The 23,003-nt window shown below is 34.1% G+C and overlaps 1 protein-coding gene and 1 pseudogene across 11 annotated transcripts in view; both read right to left on the bottom strand.

Annotated features, from left to right (window-relative positions):
- The window catches only part of BMPR1B (bone morphogenetic protein receptor type 1B), a 247,075-nt gene that overhangs the window by 64,362 nt on the left and 159,710 nt on the right, over nt 1-23,003 (bottom strand). For 4 of the 11 annotated variants that reach the window (XM_025046011.1, XM_015588486.2, XM_015588493.2 and 1 more), the window contains one exon: nt 7,464-7,588. The exons of the other annotated variants lie outside the window; for them this stretch is intronic. The gene's annotated coding sequence lies outside the window, so the exon portion shown is untranslated. The remainder of the gene's footprint in view (nt 1-7,463; nt 7,589-23,003) is intronic. 11 annotated transcript variants of the gene reach the window in all.
- Nucleotides 12,330-12,448, bottom strand: LOC112478976 (annotated as a pseudogene).

Below are 23,003 nucleotides of genomic sequence, written 5' to 3'. Positions count from 1 at the left end.
GTGTGCTGAAAGCCATTTATCTGCATTTTAGAATAAACAGCAGAAGCTACTCAATTAAATAGATTGCAAAGAATAAGTTGCTGGTGCCAAACCAAGGGAAGCTTAATTTTGAAAAGAAAAATCTTTGATTTAATAAAAATCAATCTAGAATCCCAAGGATGCTGAAATATAAAACATTAAACATTTTATTTCATAATATAAACATAATATATAAATATATAATAATCTATGTTTTAAAAGGCCCACAGTTATCAAAGTTGTTGCAGAGTAGTTTGAGTTCAAAGAAAATGTACTGACACTTAATAGATATTTTCTCTTAAGTGACATTTACAGTAATACTGATGCTGAGCAAATGTATGTTTTCAAGGAAAGTTTTACCTATCACCATGTAAAAGGTAAAGTTGAATCAGGTCAGTTTTCTTTATCAGGACTATTCCTGCTCACAAACAACTTAACTATTTTGAGAAAGAAATTCTAAAATGACTCCTTCCCAAAAAAGAAACACAATATTTTACATATAAATGTATGTGTACATATTTCTATCTCTAGCATGTTAAAATCTTTCAAGAACACTAATCTAACATGGAACCCTGCAAGTTTTATTATACAGTTGACTAAAAGGATATGAGATAAATCAAGACCCTTACTGCAAGCACCATATACAGGTAAAACACTCCATTTAGAGCTTATTTTTCCTGCTTGTCAGAAAACAAATCAAAATCTGCTCTTTTTTCACACTTCCAGATGTCAAAAGCTTTTCAAAACAATTTTGAGGTCAGAGAAGAGAACACACAGGTGTGTGTTATGTCAACTACTGAAAGCAACTGAAGGTTGGTTAGCCTGGAATCCGATCCCTCCACCAACACATTCTTGTGGGCATTACAAACGCTCCCTGAAGGAATAGTACACTAATGCTGACTACTTTTAAAAAACATCCCAAATCTCATTAGATCTATTTTTTAGCAGTATTGTTCAAAAGCATCTCTGCTAGTAACATCAAACTCACTGCCAGCCCTTAGCAGACCTTTAATGTTTTCTCCAATATCACCTCTTTTGTTCTATTTCACTGATAATATAACAGGTTGAACAACGATAATATATTCAATATCAACATACATAAGTTTTTGTCACATCATGTAAATTATGACAACCCACAAAAAATTAAATGTTAGGATATCAGGAACAAATTCTTAAGAATAACTGGTTCACAGTAATGCCACCTGGTCTTAGGAAATATATTTTCACTGCTGGTATAACAAGCCTGAGACAGAAAGAGGGCAGTAATATATCACCTCTGAAATTACCAGTGTTTACCTTTAAAAACAGCGTACTTACTCATTTGAAACTTTAAATACAAACGGCAACTTAAACATGACACGTTCTTAATTAAAAAAAAAAAAAAAAAAAAAGGTGACTGGAAGGAAAGTCTTGCTATTGAATGACTAGGTTTCCAATGAAGATTATAAGAACTCTGCCTACCAGTAAAATTACCTAATAGTCACAGATTTCTTATTATGCTTATTAATGATCCAGAATAATCATATTAATTTAGACTTTAAAAATTCACTATCGATCATATTATCATTCATTCAAAAGATTTCTTATTTATATAATCCTTCCTTTTCACACATGCACACACCCCACAAATATGCCCACAATGAGGTTGCACGACTAACAAATTATTTCCACAGAACCTGTCTCTTCTTATCAAATGTTCCTGGTATTTTCCATACCTCAAAAAGTCTTGCCACTGAATAAACCCCCCCGCAACAGCTAATGATAAAAAAAAAACCTGAAACTTATAAAACATTTTTCCTTTTTCTTTTCAGTCCATCACCCAATGCCTGAATGCTCATGTCCTCAAACAACAGCTAATTCTCAGAGTAGGATGCACTGAGCTTAAAATCTGTATTGGCTGATAAATTTACTTATATATTTCATATCTACACATGTCAAGTTTCCCGGCTTTGCTTTTCTTCTCAGTAAGCAGCAAATCCAGAGGCTTCACTACCAATATTCCACATGCATGGGGAACACAGGGGCAGAGCCTCTCTCTTCTCGAGTATATGTGAAGAGTACATGTTTTTTTTATCTGAGATCCTTCTCTGCCTTCCTTCTTCATTTTTTGTCTCCTAATCCCCATTTGCTTCTCAAAAACCTCAATATTCCTGAAGATCCAAATGTCTCCCTTCTTCCCTCCCACTCCCACTGGGAAGACAGGAAATATCAGGTGTAGAATGTCCTGGTTTGCCCCCCTGCACTCAACAGACACCTCCTAACTGTGAACTTTTTAGCCTTGCTTGTCATCTCAGGGGAGCTCCCCTGCCGTTTGTCTGCTGGATCTCATCTCTTCTCACACACCCAGGACCAGTTTCTCTCACAGAGGATGGTTTGCCTCATACATTCCTTCCTGGGTTATGAACAATGAGTATTTTTCCCAGCCTAGATCAGCCCACCTGAAGAAGGGTTTTAGAACAAAGAGAAAATGAGTGTATTTGGAAGAAAGAGCTAAAGAACCCTGAAAGGAAAACCTGAGATGCTTACCCTTCTGCCTTTATATCAAAATGTAGTAACTTAAAAAAAAATTTAAAAGAATGTAGTAACATATACAAAACTTGTAACCAAGCACCGACATTTACAATGGGCCAAGTCACACGTGTAACAGGATAACTAGACTCCAAACAGGTGTAGGAATCACAATTTCTAGCCTTAGCCACGCTACTGACTTGGAAATCTCCAGAATGTCCAGAATGTTTTGTTTGGAAAACCAGCACAGTGATGATTTACCATATAAGGCTTAGGCAGTAAACATAAGTTCTTAGGATATGTTTGCAGAAGGAATACCAGTGAATGAATTAGCTCACTAGAAAAGACTCAGCCAAACATACCTGTCCAGATTAGAAATTTAGTGTGAAGGAAATGACCTTGAGTCAACACCATAATATAGTAGTGTCACACAGTGACTGCTTTTCCCATGACCACATCCCCTGGATGGGTAACAAAGAGAGTGATAATGGATATTTCTAAAGAAAGGAATAGCGTGCAGAAAGTAGTGGCTGCTCTGGTAACCAAAACATTCCAAAACACTGTAACATGTTATACCTCTAACTACTTCCAACTACTTTCCTTACTTAATAAAGAATTTGGGAAAAGGACATCTAACCTCCCATTGCCTAAGATCATAACTAGTCATAGACAGGAGGAATAAAATAAATCCAAGTCTGCCTGGCTACAAACACAGGAAATCATTCACAACTAAGTACATATATCTTTATATATTAGATACAGATGTATATATGGATGTTCCTGATGTCAACCCACATAATTTCAGACAGATTTTAAAGTCGACATCTACATTTACATATTCATGGAATATTACACACATATAAAGTTATTTATTCTTGTGAGTTGCATTAATGAGTTTACTAGGAAAGAGATTTGAATAGACTGAAAAGAGACCATCAGAAAGAAAAAAAGAAAAAAGAAAAAAGCCAAAAATGAATAGCAGCTGTGAATTTCCAAAATTAAACTAATATATTAGAGTAGTCTGGAAATAACTTTCATTTCTCTTGAGCTTATTATTTACACAAACTATTATTAAATAAAAGTTGGATTTTACTCTGATAGCATATTAACTCTATCGATTATGTTTTTAATTCTTCTTAGTAATAGTAAAATGGGAACAAATTATAAAGAAACAAACAGAATAAACAGCATAGATTGGTGGTACCAAAACTTTAATTCCATCCTCCATAAGGTATCAGGATGTGGGTGGAGAGGAAGCATCAGCATACATAGTATAGTACTATGCCCTCCTCTCTAGAAATCACCAAAAAATAGTGTTATCCTGAAATCTTATTAGCTTGCTCTGAGAAGATGGGTTATCTGATCCTGGCTGTCATATAAATTTTCCTGTTTCAAACACTTCTAGTTCCTTTCGCTTTTTTATTACAGTACTACATCTCCCCAAACCCCCTTTTCAAATCACTTCAGCTTCAGCTAAATTTCTAACAAGTACTGAGTTCCTAAGGCCTGAAAAAAATTTTCTAGTAATTTTGTTTCCAATAGAAGTAATGAGAAAGTTATGGAAGACTTTCGGTCTTCTTTCTCATTTGTTTTGTGTTTTTCCTTTAGTCTCAAACACTTTATCGTAATAGTACTCACACTTCAAGCAGTTTTTGAGAGGATTAAGTAAGATGTAATTGTTTATCTCCTATTCTGTGTATATAAATCTCATATAACATAGTCCTCAAAATACTCATTTTATAGATTAGGGTACTAGGTCTGGGAAAGGTGATTTGCCTGAGGACAAACAAATGAGCAACAAGCAAAGACAGTATGCAAGCTCTAGTCTCTGTGACTTTTAAAAGTCTCTTTTAAAAGATGACAATGACTCTTCTAGACAGCAGTTCTCAAATGTTTTGTTTGCAGGACACTTTTCATTATTAAAAATTATTGAGGATGCCAAATTTTTTCTTTGTGTGTATGATAGTTATTAAAACTACTACTTACCATATTAGAAATTAAAACTGAACTGTTTTTAAATATGTATAATTCATTTAAATGTAGTAATGAACAAGAAAGTGGCACTGTTTTACATTTTACAAATCTAATGTCTAACTTAATAAAAGAAATTGAATATCTGCATTAAATCTACTGTAGTATGTTGCTGTGGTTGGCATATATGAAGACTATATGGTCATAGATATGTAGTTGGAAAAGGAGGAATATGTTAATAGTCTTTTCGTATAATAGTGGTTATTTTGATACTACACAAGAACTAGACAAATAGGAGTCTCTTAAAAGTTAGCTACAATGTAGAATCTGAAACCCTATAAATGAAAATTTCATTTTCTGATAAATTAAAATCTACCGTCTATCATGTACTTCGAATGGATTTTTCACACATGTGTGATTATAAAACAATGGGCACCAATCACTTGGAAAAAAAATCTTGGATCACTCAGCTATACAAGTAAGTTCTGTGGATACGAACTTTCCAAAATTTTATTTTTTGTTTAAAGTTTGAGTTTTACTATTAGCAATAAATACTGTCAGTTGTTTTTCTTTTTAATGACATGCTTGCTTTGTTCATTTTTGAGAATATGTCTGCCAATACTCACATCTGAATAATCTTAAAATAATCTTGATAGTTTGTCAATCAGTCTTTATCTCTAGTAAAAATTGTGTTTTATGAGAAACGTGTCAAGGTAACCATTAATCTTCATTATGGTGAAGAATTTCATTATGTATGTTTCACATTTTGTCACACATAATATTAAAAAGACGTTTACTCAAAGGTTGGTATTTAATAAAATTAATAATTTTTACTGTTTCATGCAGGATATTATTAAATAAAGCTTGCTTTTTTTTTTTTTTTTGGTGTTTGGTTGGCTATCTTTTACTGTGAGTACATGGCAGTGAAGAATATAAATACAATTTGGTGCTGTTTCGATTTGTGCTGTTTCCACCAGCAGTTCTACCTACTATTTCTTTTGTACTCTCAGTGTAAACATTAATAATATACCTTATTGTTATTATGCTTGCAAATCATACTTTGAGAACTGCCACATTAGATGACTGACTAGTGGTCATTAGAATCAGAGATATAAATTTTGTATATTTTTAAAGATAAGTTAAGAAATTTTATGATGGTGGAATAAAAGGGAATGAAAATAAAAGAATATTTAAAAGAAAAAATGAAGGAAATGTATGTAATTATTGAACACTTTTGAGATTTAAAGAGAGATTCTCAGAAACACTAGATTGCTCGCAAAAGTATTATGTGTGCCAAATACATGTAAAAGCAATTATTAATGTAAATTTGTTTTTAATTGGTCTTTTAATGATACAATTGAGGTACAGGACCTTAATTAAGCTTGTGCCACTTATATACCACCAGTTATGAAATGTTGACAAATATTTGAGAAAAAAAAATGATTCCATTACTATGAAAGTAAAACAAACAGACACAGAAAGTTCATGTTCTCAGAAAATAATTAAAAAAAAAAAGAGTTTGTAAAATACAGCACTAATCAGTCCTGATTGACTTCTATTTGTTTTTTTGATTTTCGGTTGTAAATCAAAGGCAATATTTTTTCTTTCTTTTGTTTTTTATTTTTCATATCCGAACATTGAAAGGTTACCCATATTGAGACAAGCTTTTCTCTAACTCAATGCAAAAATGCAACTGAATTTTTCTGACACCCCTTCTGCCTCCCACCCTCCTGAAGCCATATAATTTTTGAATTTAAGAAAGACTTTGACCTAGCCAATTCAATTAAATTATATTTTCAGTTAATAAAGAGTGGAACACTGGAACACAGGCATGAAAGGAAGGTCTGAATATCGTCTTTAATGCCAATGTTGCCTAAACAGCATTTAGAGAAGAATGTACAGGGCTGGAGATTGTACCCAGCTTGGCTAATTATCTGTGTGCCTTTGGGCAAATTCATCGGTTTTTTTAGATCATCATTTCTCCATTTTAAAAATAGGAGTAATAATGTCTACTTCTCACATGGTTGTTGCTAAGATTAAATGAAGTCCAAAAAAACAGCGCTTAGCACAGTGCCCAGAGATCGTGATAGAGTAAGTGCCCAATGAACGTTAGTTCTTTCATTTTTCAGAACTCTATGGCTTAAAACTTGACAGTAAAGATTGTGAGGTTTGTAACACAGAAAAGGATACACCTTTCACTCATGTTACATAAAGTATAAAGTCACTACCAGAACCCAGATTTTAATTTAAAGATATATACCAGTTAAAAAACATATACACAAGTCTATTTTCTAGAGTGTGATAAATGACCTACTGGTATTTATACTGGTGACACCTGTTGGTACAAATTCATATTTCCAATTTTTAGTCAATTTTAGCCACTTTCTAATTTGTTTTATAAAATGATTTTACTATTAGGAAGAAAAGACATGTGGAAATTCCATTATCACAGTTTCTGCCAGCGCTGATAAATAAATGTGGTGGTGCTCAAAGAAAACAGGATAGAACATAATGCATCACCAATATTGCTTACTCATATTTAGGGCTATTTCGTATGTCATATCAACTTTGCCTTAAGAGCACTTTATATAAGTATATCTTAAAAATATCATGCCTTGTATGCCATATTCAATTCACTTTGCAAGTTATTACCAACTGCTAGGTAGTATTAGCTACCACTTTCTAACAATATTGTATATCTTCATAGCATCTTATACTTTGCAAGACACTGACATGAACATATGTGTGTTTGTTAAACAGATTCAAAGATTATACATAAATACATTCTATAACATCCATATAAAGTATAAATGAAGTTTTATAACTGGCTGCATTTAATCATTTACCTCAGATCTTTTACTGATATATAATGATGTAAAGCTAGTTATATAACTTCACTGAACTCTAATGTCCTATTTTTAATCAGAAGAGAATTAAGAGAATATATAGGTAATATGGATGCTCACCTGAAAATGTAAGAAGACAACCTAAAACTTGTGTGTAGAAAGCAGCTTGTCAACCAACCCTTTACAAAGGTTATCGCAGTAGCTGTGTATGTTTCAGGCAAGTAAATAACTACTGATGAAACGATCTACAAATAAAAGAAAGAAAACTACTATTTACTGAGTACTTACGACAGGTAAAATAGTTTTAAGAGTTTTCGTATACTTTCATTTAATTCTTACCAGACCCAGGCAATGTAGGTATTTTTATAATGACCAAGGCTCAGATATATAAGGTTATAATGCTGACCTGAGATTTTCACTACTCCACAAACTGCTTTAACCAAATCGCTCAATGATGATGGTGATGTCACCATCAGCAGGTGTGTGTAGCTTTGATTTCTTCTCCGCCAGTAACAAGGATAGGTTTTCCTAAATCTGCTGTATTCCCTTATGGCAAAATACAAGCCAATGGCTGGAGCCCCTCGTTTCTATCCCCTTTATCCTTGTCCCTAATCAGTACCATTGTACTACTCTCTGATCTCCCTCCCACTTCTATAATCCATTATTTGCACTGCTGCCTTCTAAAAATAACAACACACATGCATGAACTTGTAAAACCAAAAAGCTAAAGCAAAATAAACAAAAAGCTCTAGTGGTTCTGAAATTCTTAGGAAGGCATTCAGGTTTCTTCATTAATTGACCTTACCTATCTTTCTAATTTTATCTCCTACCATGGTCTTCTCCCTGTCCATATCTTATTCTTATATGCTTTCTATATCCCCATGCCTTTGTTCATAATATTTTTTCAGTCTATAACAGCCTGCATCTCCTTCACCATGTATGTTATACATTTCTCAATCAGAAATATACGCATCTTTGTCGATGTTTCTATGGAATTTTACCATGTTATATATGTTATTCTACCTTGAACAGCAGTTAATTGCACATATATATTCTTGCCTATCAACTATCACCCTCTTATTGCAAATAGTATAGTTTATTTATATATGAGTCACCCAGATGATTCTTAATTTGAATAATTAGCTGTCTAACCTCAGACTATTTACTTCGCCTCCATGAACCTCAAATTTACTCATCTGTGAAATGAGAATAGTAACAGTATTTATTCATTCATATATGTAAAATGCTTAGAATAGTACCTTAAACAGTATTTGCCCCCTCAGAAATGGGAAAAATTGATATATTATTAGCTGAAATTTGTGACTAAAGAATTTTATTGTTTGATGTTAACTGGCTCACATATGCGTCTAACTCTGATTTTAGCCTTTGCAAATTTTTGAAGGAAAGATAATTAAGTTTTGAGTATAAAAACAAATTTAATAAAAACTATATTATAACTTTTTAAAGTAGTTTTATATAAGAAAAGACATTCATTCTCATAATGGGCTAAAAGACAAGCCAACTACAGCATAAGACCTTTCTAGTGTGTAATACTAATAAAATAAGAATGGATTCCTGTAGAGCTCAAAATAAGCTCATGCCTCCAAGCAAAGCATCAGTTCATCCTGAAATTTTCTTACATATATAGTGAAATGAAGGCTGTAAATCAAGGTAGGACTCTTGGGAAGAGATAAGCTTATTCACTGAATATTTCCATTTCTGCACACAATTTTGGAATGCTTTTAGCTTTCTTTCTGAACATTCCGCCACTTATACACACAAAAAATTAAGCCTGTTTTACAGTTACAGGACACTCATAGTTCAACATCTGGAGCTCCTTCTCTTCTTTCTTAGACAATTTAACAACTTTGATGCTTTAGCTCTTGGCATCTACAACTAGAAAGGAAATGGACTTTGGGTTGTGATAGTGGCTGTATGGGGGAAGGAAGTTATAGACCACACTGAGCTGGAGACAGAAATCTTCCTACAGCAAATACTAAGAAGCAGACTGATCAGTGTGTTGAGTATCTACTTGGAAAATGTAGAAATAGTATGTTCTCTAAACTAAAGTGTTTCCACTCCAAAATAAGGACTAGATGGCTAAGAATCATAAAGACAGATTTAACAACCATCAAAACTAGGAGTAAACATCCAAGTCCACACCAGCAACTGAATGGTAAAAGGATTATGTTCTAATATCAAAGTCATTACTAATACTGAATCATGTGCATATAGCAAGTGAAAATAAAGTCTGCCTGTGATGCACCTGAAAAACTGAAGAATAAATCTTAGCAGATTCACTATCTTCTCAAAAATTATAAATATAGCAATCACTTTTTCAATAAAAACTAATTATTAGGAGTGAAAGTTTATTCAGTTACTGTGAAACTGATCTAACACCTTGCATACAGACTGGGAAGGGCACATGGTGAAAGCAGTAAAAAATCCAGTGGAAACTATGACTAATTATTATTATATTTATGAGGCTTTTCTGAAAGATAAGGTTTGAGTTAAATAACAACAACTCAGCACTTTACAAAGACAAATTTAATCTTATGACCCACAGCGTGTAAACTAGGATAGTAAATTACTTAAGAATAAATAGGATGTTCTTGAGAGGAATATATTTATCAATAGAACTTCAAATTTTTGGTTTCCAGGTCAGTACTTACTTCTGCTAACGTTCAGCCTCATAGAAAGATAAATAGGTGGATGGATGCTTTATTACTTCTCTGCTCATTCCAATACATACTTCTATTTCATATTTAAAATAATGATGAGCATTATAATAACTTTCTAGGCTATTATCTGATTTCATGTCCAGATATTTCTTTATATCCATTATTAAATATAAATTATTTACATGGAGTAACAGCAAAAATGATATAACTATTCTAGCTTCAAAATACCTTGTTGAACTTTAGCAATTCCTCATTCATAAAGACTGTGCTTTTGAAAGTAACTAAATATATATGTAGGCATTTCTATATTCTGCGTGTCATATCTGGATGAAGAGAACAGCTGTAGTCCAAGGTAGCTGGAAGTGGCAGGACACAGAGCCCTGTTGTACTGAGAAGAAGGAATGGAGAAAAACTGAAATGAAAAATGAAGCTAAAATGCTACCCATCAGAAGTGAGGATTCATTAACTATTCCTTTGCACCATCTTAGCCAGGGGAAAATACAGACCTTTCCAAAGGGCCCTAATATGGGCCAAACAAAGTATAAATTGAAAAGAAAGATGCTCAAAGAAGAGAAAATCAGTGCACCAGGCACTAATTCTAAGTGTTTTTCATGTATTAACTCAGTTGCTTCTTCCAACAAGCTTATGAGTCATGTAGTATTATTTTGCCCATATTACAATACAGAAACTGAGGCAATGAGAACTAGCTCAAGGTCATAGATCTAGAAAGACTTGAAACTGAGATTTAAACACAAGAAGTCTGACTCCAAAGCCACTGTGATATGCCATACATATAAAAGCAGGATTTCCTAGTATCTTCAGAAAAAAACACCAAAGACAATAGTCAATGCAAAGTTAAAGTCACTTTGTGATCATAAAATTTGTCTATTATATTCTAACTACTACCACAATCATTTTTAAAAGAATCTTAATTCTTTTGCAGTGTTTCTGACTGGACAACTCACAACAATAAAAAAATAAAATAAAATAAAAAAGATGTGATTTTCTACTTGCCACCGCATTCTGCTTTGGTCTTAAAAGAGTTTTTATCTCTTTTCTTTTGAAGTGAATTTTAATGAGTCCTTAATTGTCAAAGGACTTCATAAACATTCATTAAACATTAAGAGGAGTTGTGTTTCCTTTCCCTGAAATCTGAAAGAGAAAACAGCTAAGACTCCAGTGTGGAGTAGGCAATGAAGAAAGACTCAGCAGGATTGTACACATCTGGTTTTGTATTAGATGTTTATCTGAATGGTTCACATCATTAGAACATTTAAGATAATTCTTAGTGTAGAGATACTTTTATTTTTGCCTTCATAAGAAGTTCTCCACAATATTACCTCTTTTGGCGATATTTTCATTTTTTTATCTCTCATCCAATTCTGAATGATCCAAAACATTTCACCAGCTCTTTATGATGCCTTCTGCACCACTGAACAGTAAAAATGGTTATGATGTTGGGAGGAAATGATTTTGATCTAAATCAACAGGGTAAGCCCAGCTATTATGAAAGTGCCACAAACTTTTTTCATTAAAAAAGGTTTTCACACTGGATTTGAGTCTTCAAAGAAAGCATTCACCAAAGTGTGGTGTTTTACATCAGTACCACACAGAAGTCAGGGACTGTTATCATGTGGATAAGCTTCACTCGATAAAGTTGGAGCCTCAAATATTTCCTACTTGTCCAAAGGAGGGAGATGCTCACAAGATATCATGGCAATGCCAGTGTCTTCAAGGTCAGTCTAGGAAATGCAAACGGCTTGGCAAGTCAAATATTAACTCACTGAGAACAAATCTCTCGAAAACCCACCACATCTGATTCACTGAATGAGGCTGAGAAGGGTACCTATAAAAGAGGGAAAAATATGTTTGCTAATTCCAGATGTACAGTAATGATTTTTTTCCCCTTTTGTCTTACAAGTTTGGTTTTCTCAATCAAAAGAGATAAATATATATTTTATAAAGTTACTTTCATAGTCATTGTATTTTGAAAGTAGCAACCTTGTCATCATCACGTAACCAGAAATAAGAGATATATCGGTTAAATTTGGAGAAATTAAGACATAAATATTAAGACAATGACTATGCTTATTTAATGGAGCCCCTAGTTCTATAATTTCCAATATGGGCCAAATTTAGAATTCTTAAATTGTTTAAATGTTTTTAAATTAAAAGATAATTTTTGTTTTTGTATTTGACTCCAAAATGTCTAAAATTAATCCAAATACACTTACCAAATTATTAAAATTGTTTCCCCAATTGCTTTGTATTTTTCACTTCTTTTTTTTTTTTTTTTTTTTTTTTACGCCTCCAGCACCTGGTCTTCCTGAGTGGTCTCCCATCAAAATACTAACCAGGCCTAACCCTGCTTAGCTTCCAAGATCAGACAGGATCAGGTTTGTTCAGAGTGGCATGGCCATAGACATATTTTTTACTTCTTAAAGCTTGGATGAGACTGGGTACAGGTGGGGTGGAGCGAGGGGACACATTTTTAATGACTATTTAATAAGCTACACTTTTATGTTTGGTATCAATGGTTACTTTTCTAATCGTGGTGATCATTTCATGAGTTATATAAAGGTCTAATCATTATGTTGTATACATGAAACTAACATAATATTTATGTCAATTATAATTTAAAATTTTTTTTAAATAATAAGTTACACTTTGTGGCTAAATAATTATAAGGACACTCATGCTTTTTCAAATAAAAAAGATTAAAACTGTTCACCTACCATATCCAGTAAATATTGAAACATTTTATACTGCCCGAATTCAGAAACACATGGCACAAAGTGGGCCACAAATATGATACAGGAATAGAATAATGCAACTCAGGGGCCAAAAATGCTGAAGAAATTTTATTTTGGTGGTATCCTCTAGATACAATAATTATTTAACAGACTAAGCTTTTATTAGTTCATTATGATTATGCTACCAACTTCCAGATGAATATATGATAAGGAAAAAAAAAGGAATGAATAAGAAAAATCAAGTATATGGTTTTCTTAATGTCTGTTCAATAATTTAAAGTTCAGAATAAAAAACCAATTTTAGTCCTATGTAGTTAGCTTCAATATACATGAAAAATGTCTTAGCAAAGAATGTAAACATAAAAAAAAAAACAAAACTATTTTTTCTTGATTTCATATTACTTTATTTTGGTCTATTAAGGGTTATCTTACATTTGTCTTCTACTTCTTTAGATATTCAAAATATCTTACCCACTCCTGAATCCAAAGAGCTATACCTAAGATGCTTATTGGTTAAATGAATTTGAACAGATTTAAAATAGTTATTGTGATTATTAATTGTATGTGCTAACTTGATTGGGTTACAGGAGGCCCAGACATTTGGTCAAACGACATTCTGGTATTTCTGTGCAGTTGTTTTGGATGAGTTTAACGTTAACACTGACAGACTGTAGAAAGCAGATTACCCTCTCTAATGTGGATGGACCTCATCTGATCAGCTGAAGGCCTGAATAGAACAAAATGGCTGAACTTCTCCTAAATAAGAGGGAATTTCTCCTTTCTGACTGCCTTCAAGCTGGGACATAGAGGTTTTTTTCTTGCCTTTGAACTCAAACTGAAACATCAGCTCTTCCTGGATCTCTTGTCTGCCTGCTATCAAATTGGAACTACATCATCAGCTTTTCTTGTTCTCCAACTTGCAGACTGCAGATCTGGGGACATGTCAGCCTCCACAATCACGTGATCCTTTTACTTATAATAAATATATGTTTAAGGTTCAATATATATTAAATTATAATATAATTTTAATATATATGTCTCCTACTGGTTCTATTTCTATGGAGAACCCTAGTACAGTTATTCATAGTTTCTTTAAACAACCATGCTTCCTTTAAGTAAATATAAAAGGTTCTTGTAATTAAATCCGAATTACCTTGGGCCCTTGAATTGTGGTTCTCAGAATTTCTTCCACGTAATAAAGAACTATAATTTCACTGTCAGCAATCTACTTTAGATCTCAAGTATGTATTCAGAGTCCATGCTTTATTGATAGCAATTCAAGCAGTATAGCCCCAAATGCATCTGTGCACTAGTGAGTATCCAATGTAAGCCATGACTATGAGATCATCAACATATTATTAAGGCAATGCAAAGTGTCAATGTGAGAATAAATAGCAAGGATTAAATTCAAATAGCAAGTCAAAGATTTCACCTTAAGCTAAGGTGCACTCAGCAACTGCAAGATAATCACAGATCTGACAGAATGATTTTGTTTTTGTTTCTATAAAATTCCTTGTGTGGTGTCTTTCCCATTACTATCCTCTATTGGCCCAGAAATCTGTATATAGTAATCTTTTCCAACAGTATTTCCCTCTTGAGAAATCAAATTGCTTAATAAGATTCTAGGTTGAAGACCAGTTCAAGATGCTCAACTCTCCTTTACTAAATAAGGTAATAAAAAATCACCAGAGCTATGAAAGCTATTGGCAAAAATCTAAGCTTCAAAATACATGAAAAATATGTTGGTGAAGAACACAAGCACTTAAAATTTATATTACTAAGCAGATACATATATGCTAGAAATCTTACTTGAAACATTTAGACATTTTTCATTTCATGAATTCTAGACGTTTTACTAAAGAACTTACTCATTTCTAGTGACTAAAGGGGGAAAAAAAAGTACTTCAACATATTTTCAATAAAAGAAGATGGCTATGAAAGTAAAATATAGAGTTTGAGGCTATCCAGAACAAGCTAAAGGTAAATTCTTTGCACTCTAGAGGTACTCAGATACTTTATCCTAAGATATATGTCTTTTCTTTCTTTCAAAATGTACTAGCAATAATGAATCAAGGAGATTTTTTCTTCCTTTCTCTTTTTTAGTTCTCTCTTCCTAACTTAAAAAAAAATAGTCTAGGAAAGAAACAGTAACAACAATTAAGATTTCCTATGCTCATATAAGAACACAGAATATTATCTGGCTTTTCCTTGTTTAATTGTTGTCAGGTCACTGGCCTACATCGAGGCACAACTACCTTACCAGGCTCTAGTTAATCTCCAACTACCCTTTTCTAAAAGCTTTAGTCCTATGCATTTAAATGATTACTGGGTATCTATCATTTCAGGCTAAGAGGTCTTGCTGATACAGAAAACTCAACACATTTAAATCTGAAGTTCTCCTTCTTCTTCCCTGAAGCTTTTCCACCTATTCCTTTCCTTTCTAAATCTGCTCTTCCTTCAGTATCTCTCTGATGAACATAACCACCATCTACCCATCTGCCACGGAGAGAAACCTGAGAATCTTCCTAGACGTCTCTCTCATATCCAAAATACCCAATCCATCAACAGCACAAACATGTTAATCTTCTAAATGTTTCTGTAATCCTTCCTCAACTTTCCTTTGATGCTGTTAAAAGATGCTCAACATGGCCCTCATCATTTTTCGTTGCCTGCAATAGGCTCCTGATCTCTGCTCTCTGGCCCTACTTTCCTTTAAATCATCTTTACAATATTATATTTGCAGAATTACATTTTCTAAAATATATATTCATTCACTTGCTTAACTTGGCAATTATTTATTGGGCACCTACCAGGTACCAGGCTCTGTTCTAGGCCCAAGAATGTAACAGTGGGAAAAAAAAAAATAGGCACAATCCCCTGCCCTGAAAAAGCTTACAGTTATTGGAGGAAAAGAGATAGTAAGCAAAAATAAATAAATAAATAAATAAGCACGTTAACTCTGGTAAGTGCTATGGAGAGAAATAAAGCAGGGAAGTGGGACGGAATATGTTGGAAATGGTTGTTATTTTAAAGAAGATGGTAAGGATTTCCTCAGTGCAGAAGTTATTTTTGAAAACGAATGGTGAAGAGAGAGCTATGAAATGAAAGACTGCTTCAGAAGAAAAAGCAAGCATAAGCCCTGAGGTGAAGTGTGCCTGCTGTCTTCAAGGGGGATAAAAGTGCCAGCTTGTCCAGCAAAAAGAATCACAGTAGCAAGTGAGGTCAGAGAAGAAAGGGGACAGATCCTAGAGGGCCTTGTTGGAACTTTTACTCTGGTTGCTGTGCCAAGAATAGACGAGAAGGCAAAAATAAAAGCAGAGAGCCAGTTAGGAAATGATCGCAGTAATTAAAGCAAGCTGATTGTGGTTTGGATATGGGTAGTACTGGTGGAGGTGATGATAAGTAGTCAGGTTCAAGATATATTTTAAAGGTACTGTCATAACCTTAATTTCCCAGGAAAGTAGAGCCTACAACAACTGTTTGAATAAAGGTAGTTTTCTTGAGAATGTCATCCCAGGAAGCAGGAGTACATGACCAGGGCAGTAAAACAGGAAAGAAAAGAATGGCCATGTGAGGATGAGTTATCTAGTTCACTCCCAATAGATATTATGACATGAGTCTCAGTATATTTATCCTGGGGATAAAAGAAGTGCTTATCCCTCACCTCCTTTCCCACTAGTCATGTCTGGCCTATGGCAGTTATCTGCCCCTTCCTTGCAAGTAATGCACAAATAGAAAATGGTTCCTGCCGGAGTCCATCGTGCTACATCAAAGAGGCCACAGGGAAGGAGGCCAAGAGGTAAGACAGTATCCAATTTCACTTTCGCAAAGCGGGGCAAGCCTTCTTAGAACTGGTTGCTGCAGCTGTGAGAGTAGCAGGGGTAGCTCCAAGAGGATTCTGAAGTAGTGCATAGGGGTGCCCAATATACAGTGTTGGTATAATTCTCTAATAGACCATATGCACTATGTGAGAGATAAAAAATAAAAAATAAATTAAAAAAAAAAAAACAACTAAGGATAATGCCAAGAGTTTTATCCTAATCAACTACAAGAATGAAACAGCCATTAACTGAAAGGAAAGACAGTGGAAAATACAATTATGTCACTTCCTCCTTAAAAAATCAGTCGTGGACCTATGCAATCCATTGGAAAAAATACGTATCTCCTTCCACTTTCACCTCCTGTTCCCTGTTTACAACCTCAAATTAGCAACTCACTACTCTTCACCTCCAATTCTGCAGTTAAACTAAACTCTGCCGTCCTCTGGCCGTACCATTCTCTCTCAGGTCTCTCTAGGATTTTGCTCATGTTGGTCCCTCTATCTGAAACTTGCTTACTTCCTTCCTTTGCCCAGATAACTCCTTATCAGCCTTTAGTTGCCAACTCAGTTGATATCTCAAGTCAGATACACACCTATCTGTTCCCAAAGTATTCCTTGTATTTGTCTGTCTTCCCTCCAGAATGTGATCAGAGAGTATATTCCTTGAAGCCACAGGGCGTATTGCAACATTAGAAGACAGAAAGTGTGTAATAAAAGTATGGTAAATGAAGGATAAGTGAATGGTTTTTCTATCTTATATTATGTTTATTTTAAGATAAACATGCCCTACATATCCATGCCCCAAACCAATTTTCAACATGAACTATTTCAATAGTGTACCTCATCCAACGTGACTTTATGTCCAAAGTCACAGAAGTATTTAGTAGCAGGACAAGAATGAAAATTCAATTCTTCAAATTCACATCAGAAAAGGTTGCTGCCTTTTCCCAAAATTTAGTTAACTCTTGGACAAGATCAAAGTCTAATACGCTCAAGGATATCTTATAGGATTAGGTTGTTAAAGAGTAAAAATGCCACTGCATTTTAATACCGACTTTCCTTTTAAACATAAAAATAAGACCATTTGGAAGTAAAATAAAATCCTTCTAGTGAATCTTATATCTTATGTGACTTTTAAGGAGAGGAATAACACAATCGGATTTTGTGCAGTCAGCCCCATCTCAGATTTACAGGTAAAAGATCTTTTTCAACATGTTACCTGTTGTCTAGGACTAAATAACGTATCTACTCAATGCTGTTCTTGTAAGGCAGATCAGCAAACTTCTCACAGTGCCTTCTTGGCTTCATTCCATTTTAATTCTGATGGAAAATGTGAGCATGCTAATTTTGACTTAATATAGGTTTCTGTCGGGTAAACTTCTTGGCTGACTAGATTTTCTGAACCTAGTCCTTTTCACTTGGAACAAATGTGTTATTCCAGAAGATGCCAACACATCACGTGTTACTGATACATAACAAGATTAAGATGAAGAATGAAAACATTTAAAATGCAAAACATACTTGGGGAAAAATTACACAGTAAAGTGACCTGGGGAATGCCCTCAGCCTTTTTCCAAAATTATTTGGACAGTATTTGCAGAATTTAAGAGTACACCTAGACCCTATTAAACCTGCAAAATGTTTTAAGTTTACAGAATAAATCGGCGTATGGAAAAAACATTATTCTGTAATTTATAGTGATAAAAATTACTTAAGTTTGAAACTTCCAAATTTCTATTAAGTTGTTAAAATCTCACATTTAATTTTAAGAAACTATAAATTAATATATCCTTCTGAAATGTATGGATTAAATCAGATCCCTAGATATTGAGGCATTTTTATCTTTCCTTTACTAGAAAAATAAAGTAGAAGACCCCACTATCTAACTAAAACACTAGTCATTCCATAACTCTGCTCACAAATCTTCCATGAATTTCCACTTCCTGTGGGATAAAGTTCAAGTTTACTCATTCGGCATTGAACAGACAACACAGTTTAGTCCAATGGTTCCAAACTTTAGCCGCACAGCAATATCATCTGGACAGCTTCTTAAAACACAGATTTATAGAGCCATCCCTTGAGGTTTTTGATTCAGTAGATCTGGGTTAGGACCCAAGAATTTATATTTCCAACAGGTTCCGATGCAATGCTGATGCAGGGGCCACAATTTGAAAATCATTCTCTAGTCACAGTCTAGTTGTGCACTGATTTCCACAAACTTCTGGCTCTGTACATTTTCTCATCCTTTGTGCTTACACTATTCCAGTCACTCCTATGTTTACAGACTCTGGAGTTTAAAAATAAAGCAAAAGAAACTTTTACTTAACTTGTACTCTACAGGACAACCATATTTCAGCTGTTTTTGAATGCTGCCACAACTATAGTCCAACTTACCCTGACTCAGCCTTGGCATCACTTGTTATTAATACTCCGATGTACAAATCTCAAGGACCTGAGATAGTTTTCCTGCTCTAATGATGGTCAAGGCCCTGAGTGGGAGAAGCATGGAACAATATTTTGGGAAAGAAATGTTTTTGTTATGACCATGAGTTCCTTCTATCTGAGAGGGACTCGCCAGTGTGGGCACTTTCTCAACCACTCGACCCCTTGACAGAAAAGGCCTTTCTGCTACATTAAAAAGTAGAAAAATAATGGGCACCTCTGATTCAGAAATGAGCCTTCCTGGCCCATAGGCATGCCCTCTGCCCCCAAAGCAACCTTAATCTGTCTAGGGAAAGTGCACGATAGAGGTTCATAAACAAAGTAACAGATCCCCAGGAGGCCCGGGTTCAGAATTATTTACAGCAGCTGTCCTAAAAAAGATATCTTTTCCTTTTAATGGAGCAAGCAGGATTGCAGGTGGACTACTCTGCTAAGTTTTTAGCAAAAGAAAAATGATCTGATTTTAAGCAGAACTAATGTTAACTGTTAATCTCAAAGAATTTTTTCTCATAAAACAACTAATAAAATGGCAAATAAAACTGCCTCACTAAAATTCTGATTTCAGAGATAAACATTATTATAATTAATATTAGAAAAAGCAAATGATAGTCAATGAAAGAGACCTAATTTAGTATTTTCAGTATTTCAAGGAAAACCCATGTTTTCTAGCTGAAAGGGGGAGTGGGCATGTATTTGTTTCTGTTAATCTCTTTTATTATAGAAACTTCTACAAATATACAAGTAAAATATTATAGAATAAAGCCAAATGAATACCAGTCCCTTCTCCTCATTTCCCCTATCCTAAATTTCCTATCATTTCTATGAATATTTTTAGGAGCTTTAGAGAAATATAATTCACATGCTATAAAATTCACCAATTTAACCTGTCAATTCAATGGTTTTTAGTATTGTACAGTTGTACAACCATATCACAATCTAATATTACGTTTTCATCATCCTCAAAATAAGCACCATGCCCACTAGCAGTCACTCCCCATTCTTGTCCCTGGCACCCCATCCCAGGCAACCTACAGCTACTAATCTGCTTTCTGACTGTATAGTTTTACCAATTCTGGACCTTTCATATAAATAGAATAATATGTGTTCTTTACATCTGACTTCTTTCACTTAGCATAATGTTTCCAAAGTTTATCTATGTTATAGCATGCATCAGTACTTCATTCCTTTTTATTGCTGAATAATATTCTGTTATATAGAGAGACATTATCCATTCATTTGGACTTTGGGGTTGTTTTATGATTTTTTTCGCTATTATGAATGATGCTGCTATAAACATTTGTGTACAAGTTTTTGTGAATATAAGATTCTTTTTTCTCTTGGGTATATACCTAGTAGTGAAATTTCTGGGTCATAAAGTAACTGAATGTTTAACATTTTTAGGAACTGCCAGACTGTTTCACAAACTGGCTGCACCACTTCATATTCCCATAAGTAGTGTATGAGGGTTCCAATTTCTCCACTTTTTTCACCAACACTTGGTATCTATTTGAATACAGCCATCTTAGTGGGTGAAGTAGTATCTTACTGTGGTTTTGCTTTGATTTTCATTGACAGCTAATGATGTTGAGCATCTTTTCATGTGATTATTGGCCATTTGTATATATGCTTTGGAGAAAAGTCTGTCCAGATCCTTGCTCATTTTTTAATTTAGCTTTTGATTATTGACTTTTAAGGTTGTTTATATAATCTAAGTTCAAGTACATTATCAAATATATGATTTGCAAACGTATTCTCCCATTCTGTGGGGTCTTTTTTCGCTTTTTTGACAATGTATTCTGAACCACAAATTTATTTTTAATTAATGAAATCCACTTTATTTATTTTTCTGTTGTTGCTTGTGCTTTTGGTGTCATATCTAAGAAACTATTGCTTAACTTTATGAATATTTCTGAATAATTACCATCTAGATCTATAAATGATATATCACTCTTCAATATGGTTGAACAATTTATGCTCCAACTAACTGGTTAAGGGTTCCCATGTCTCCAGATCCTTGCCAAACCCTGATAATCTCAGATATTAATTAGTTGGCCAATCTGTTGAGTAAAACTTTGTAAGTCATATTATTTTAACTTGTATTTATCTATTTATTTAGCTTTTCCCCCTCTATTTCCATTTTTTTTTCCCCTGGGACCACAGTCTGGATTCATAGTTACTGAAGAAATAGTCAAAGGAGAAATAGAAAAATAAGGATAAACAGTATAGAAATTTTACCTGGTAAAGACAGTTATCAATTATTATAAAACATTCTACAGCAACTGTAAAATCCAATTCTACAGCCAATCATAAAATCCAATGTGTAAATCTAAAGTATTCCAGTACAAGTGATATCCTACAATAGAAAGGAACAATAACCTTGGAATTTTAGCATTAAGATATAAATCTGTAGAGGTGTTAGCACTCACTCTCAAAGTATAAAGCTGTAGATCACATTTCTTGTTTGTAGTCAAAGCTACTCAGGATATTTTGCAAGTTGTCTCTTTAGCTTAACATTTGCAGGAAATCTTAGGAAAAGGAAAAAGAGAAGGATGCTCTATTCTTCAATGCAAGATGTAATTTTTTTTTCTTAGAAAATAACTAAATGTGGTCCTAACTTTATCTTCTCCTCACCTCAGATGGTGAATTAATGTGGCTCAGAAAAAAACTGTGTATAGCATGCATTCCCATGTGCACTATATTAGAACAGCTTAAACATGGTAGAGTACCTTTTACAAAGTAGTAGGTATTAGAATAAATAGGATAATCAAAGCAGAAATGATCACTTTGAGCTTTATTCATACACTGAAATACTTATTCGTGGTGGCAGTGGTGTGTGATTTTGTAATCTGTCTCAAATAAAATGTTCACGTAGCAAAGACTTTGTTTTGACTTTCTAAACATTCAGCCTAAATAGAAATCCTAAAGTCACGTTCAAATGTTATTCCTTTAAGAACAAAAACTAATAGTCTGGAACCCCAAGTTTTAGTTCTGGTTGCAGAAGTAATAGTGAGACTTTAGGTAAGTCACTTAACAACTAACTGTGCCTCATTTTCCTCACTTGTCAAAATGAGAAAGCAGAAGTAGATGATTAAAGTTAACTAGGTATTTTTCAAACAGAAATGTGAGTGTCTGTAGCATATATTTCTACCGGGTTTACTTTAGGTTGTGTAGATGTTTGTTTACATAACAGCACTTTATTTTGTGTTATAGGAAACCTCCAGCTCCATCAACCCACACACGAACTACTTCCATTCTTACTTAAAAGGAAATTCCTTTTCAAGGTTCACAGTACATTAGAGACAGCTGCATTGCTGAGCTTCCTCCAGAAACTTTAAAAAGCTGCAGATGTAGCCCATGCATGACATGGATCATGGAACAAGACAATCCCAAGCATTTAGATTGCCGCTTCTTTTACCTCTTTTAAAGTTACATTTTCCAGGGTATTGCCTGCCTACATTAACTGGGGGAAGGGGTGGTGGTTTAGGCACGCGCGCGCGCGCGCGTGTGTGTGTGTGTGTGTGTGTATTTTAAATCAAGACCCTGGGGGAACACTGCTTTCTAGTGACCATCTTGACTGCTAATTTCCAAAAACAAGATAAGGTAAAATGTACATTTCCAGTTAATGACATTTTAACAACAGACGATCACTACCTATTATCTTCCAAAGAGGCAATTCTCACACCAACCACACATAATGCCCTGGAACTCACAGCGTTTATCTGGAGAACTCACTTCTGGGCTCAGAACCAGCAAAATAAGAATACTAAACTAAGGTAGTGAGAATTCTTGCATACAACTTTTCCAGCAGTGGCATAATTTGGTTTATTTCTAGGATAGTCCCCCCAAACTGCATACAACACCCCAAAGACAAACTATTTTCATTGGGAAGAACATGTTGAATATAACTGGAGGTCGGTACAGGGATGAGGTCCATCCAAACAACAATATGGTGCTTTCTTAGGGA

The sequence above is a fragment of the Pteropus alecto genome, unplaced genomic scaffold, assembly GCF_000325575.1.
Source record: "Pteropus alecto unplaced genomic scaffold, ASM32557v1 scaffold63, whole genome shotgun sequence".
Lineage (NCBI taxonomy): Eukaryota > Metazoa > Chordata > Mammalia > Chiroptera > Pteropodidae > Pteropus > Pteropus alecto.
Note: the sequence above shows the minus strand (reverse complement) of the source record. Positions and strands in the feature narration are given on the sequence as shown.